Raw genomic sequence first — 3,713 nt, 5'->3', positions numbered from 1 at the left:
GAAAGGAAAGGAGACTGATCTTGACGTCGGCGTTGGTTTTTCCAACGAAAAACAAGAACATTCTTTCCCGAAAAGGCATTCATTCATTGTTCGTTCTGTGCCAGGAACCAGATTTGAACTGGTGACACGAGGATTTTCAATCCTCTGCTCTACCAACTGAGCTATCCTGACTATTTATTGTGCATCATCCTAGTAGAGTACTTGTATCTATGTCAATTAAAGGGACTAAAAAATAAAAAAGTATTCTCAAATTGGACTTAGTAAATATCAGGATAATGATATGGATTGTGAATGACTTACTTAATAATAGGGATTACTTGCCTATACTATAATATGTTCATTTGTATGAATGGGATAAGATCCAAAGAAGTCAGTTCGGATCCGTTTGTGAAAGAGTAGAATAAGAAAGATAGTGAATCTTGTTTGAACCATTAATGAAAAATAGAGGTTGGTACAATAGTTAGGAAGTAAAATGGGCTTTTTATTGGGGATAGAGGGACTTGACTTGAACCCTCACGATTTAGAAAGTCGACGGATTTTCCTCTTACTAGAAATTTCATTGTGGTCGGTAACATTGGTGAATTAACAGAAATGGAAAGAGAGGGATTCGAACCCTCGGTAAACAAAAGCCTACATAGCAGTTCCAATGCTACGCCTTGAACCACTCGGCCATCTCTCCTACATAATCTTATTATTGACCAGAAACTGAGTGAATAGCGAGTTTTCGTATCACTAAAGTACAGGTACAACCGATCACAGGTTCCATAGGGAGTTTGACTTCCTTTCCAATTTCATATTTCTCAACAACAACTTCTCTCATCCCCACGGATCTATTCAAAATTCTGGAATCGTCCCATGTTTCTATTTCGATTGTATGGCGTGGCGTATACACGTTATGCAAACAGAACGTATGGTTACTTTACTCTATTTTCTCATGGCTTGTTAAACCTTTCTTTTTTCTTTTTGGATCATAACCAAAAACCGATGCCTTACCACTTGGCTATACTCCAAACGGGGGGAAGGCTCGAGAAAACGAGTTGGGATATAGATTTTTCAGAAGGAAGAGTTAGTTACCCTCGGTCTTCCTTCTTTCCCGGGAATCAAGGAAGTAGTAGTGGGACAGTCCTTTATTTCCCCCTTTAGACCAACTACAACAAGCTCGCTCCTTAGGTTAGCTCTCTGCTCTACCTATTTGTTTGCAATGCCTTGCTTATCAAAATAGGCCTTTCTGTAACCTGACCTTACGCTGAAAAACTGCACTTGTTGGCTCTGCGTCCACTGAAACTTATGAAAAAGAAATGTTATTCTATCGATATCTTCAAGAGTTCCCTAACCCCTTGACTGAGAGTGCTATGATGGGCTATTGAAGTTCGTCCCTGCGGCACGGTGGGGCAGTGCAAATCCTTTCATTATTGAAGTTCCGCCCTGACACTCCCATTATTGGCTTCCTTCCCTGGGGACCGCTCGGGCGAAGGCAGAGCATGGAATGATCGTAGGGGCATCCTTCCTAGGTGGAAAAGACGTGTGTAACTAAAACCAGGAGGAGAAATCCATTTTCAAATGGTGACAGAAAGAAAGGAATCACGAAATAGAAGAAAAAGTGCACTGTGCTGGCAAATGTGGAGAATAGCCATCCATCTTTCATCAATGAAATTGTTCCGTATGGGTAGCAAATACACATATCAGAAGAGCCAACCCGAAAGCACTTGCTTCAAAGAAGCAGCAGTTACCAAGAAATTCCTGTTTCAAGTCAGTATATCTCGATAGAACCAATTCCAATCCAGGTAGTGTGAACAGAGGATGTGGAAGTTCTGTTTCCTTGCCTTGTCAAGCATTTCATCTGACACTCTATCTATACTATAGCTAGATCAATTCCTATTCTTTCTTCCAGGCGACTTTACTCCAAAGAATTTTTCCTTCTTATCTTGACTCGATCTCACGAAATTGGATTGATTGGCACACCGCGCATCTGGCATTCGCTTCTCCTATCTATCTCTTCCAACTAAGCTGATCACTGGAAAATATGAAATCCTGCAAGCAATCATTCCAGAGCCAACTACAAAGATACCTGGTCTTCCACTCTGTTCACTGGAGGAAAGACAAGAAAGTAAACAATTGGCTCTACCGGAACAGAGGAATTGGCTCGCTCCTTCGCTCGCTGGGTAAGCATAGAATGCACACCAGTCTGGTATCAAAGCGTATCTACTTGAAAGGAGACTACTTGAACAGATGAAATGGAAGGAAGAAATGAAAGTTCGATCTACCAACGTAGAGTCCGCCCCACCCAGGAAGAAGAAATTTGCTACTTTGGCTCATCAGTTGGTAAGTCTGTCTATGAAGTTCAGTGCCCAGAAAAGAGAAAAAAAGACCAAAACAAGCTTTTTCAAGCTCTACAAGTCCTATATATATAGTGTTCCACTAGATAGCCGTGTTAAACTAGTCCAGTCTTGCCGAGTGGCCTTATCTTCTGGTTACCTGGTCCGGTACTTTTACTTCGAGAGTGAGTTAGTAAACAGGATCAACTTTATGATCCATTTTGAGAAATTGCAATCACAGAATCAGAACGAGTGGGTCTAGAGTCCATCCTCACACAGTTGAAATGCTGCTTCTCCCTTCTCCTTTCCGAAAGAAAGTGGATCTCATAGCCTCTGAGAATTCGAAAAGTAGGTCTCAGTCTCATTTTCAGATGCAATTTTCCACCGGAAAGAGAATCCCATATTCTTTAAGCCAAGCCGCCAATCCTAGGGTCAATGCGGAACAGGAAACCATTGCTATTTGAGCAGTTAGAGAATCGAAATTCCACTCATTTAGAAATCGATCGGCGAATGCCAGAGGAAGGATAAGGGGAGCCTACACCAACGTAGTCTTAGCCCTAGAACACATGGAGCTTGGAGCACTGATAATAAGTCTGTCTGATTTTCAAGGAGTTTATGAACAATCACCACATCCATATTGAGGAGAAAGCTCACTCAGGCTACTGAACTTGTAAATACAGTTGCGCTCATGATAGGGATTCCGTTAAGCTGCTAATATGTCCATCTTTGTATCCATACGGAGGGAGAAGGGAAGGCCCATTGATCCTCTTATGAGTCGCTTAACTAAAGCTCGAACGGGTCCCTTCTGGTTCGTCCGAGATTCCTGTAATAATGCTTGATCCATAGTAACGTAAGTAGAAATGGGGAGGTCGAAGCTAGCGATCAAGCTGCTCCATTAGACCCGAAGCTTTCTTCTTATCCCTTTTGTCTTCTTACGTAGGATGATTTCATTCGAGTGTGTGTAAGGCGGGTGGCATTCTTAGCCATAAGCTCTAAGCAACCACCTACTTGTAATATGGTATCCTTTCTCTCTTCCTGGGACTTGAGGGGAGGTTAGTACCGCGAATAAAGTAGTACTCGCTATCCAGCCAGTCATCTACTTGACAAGTTTGGAAAGAATCTCTCGGAAAAGAGAGCGCAATCTCTCTTTGCTTGTGCCACCCGGGCGGAAGATATATCTGAGTCGAGCTCGTCGAAGAAGAAACAGCTACTGACATCCAGGGATGAGGGCTCAGATCAGAGTGAACAAACAGTGCGAAAGATACTGAGAAGGGGAAGCATGCGCCCGAAAACAACTTGTTTGTTTTGGTGGAAGAGGAAGAAATAGAGAAAGATCGCCGCTTTTCATACGCTAATTCGTGATTCAAAGTAGATCGTTTGAGGGAGGGTTCGCTGTGA

General features: G+C 42.5%; 1 non-coding gene across 1 annotated transcript; it reads right to left on the bottom strand.

Annotated features, from left to right (window-relative positions):
* Positions 1–592: 592 nt before the first annotated feature.
* TRNAS-GGA (transfer RNA serine (anticodon GGA)) lies at positions 593–679 on the bottom strand. Its single transcript has one exon. It is a non-coding gene; the product is annotated as a tRNA-Ser (tRNA).
* Positions 680–3,713: the final 3,034 nt, after the last annotated feature.

This window comes from Aegilops tauschii, chromosome 4 (genome assembly GCF_002575655.3).
Source record: "Aegilops tauschii subsp. strangulata cultivar AL8/78 chromosome 4, Aet v6.0, whole genome shotgun sequence".
Lineage (NCBI taxonomy): Eukaryota > Viridiplantae > Streptophyta > Magnoliopsida > Poales > Poaceae > Aegilops > Aegilops tauschii.
The sequence above is the reverse complement of the archived record's forward strand: the minus strand, read 5'-3'. Positions and strand labels throughout refer to the sequence as shown.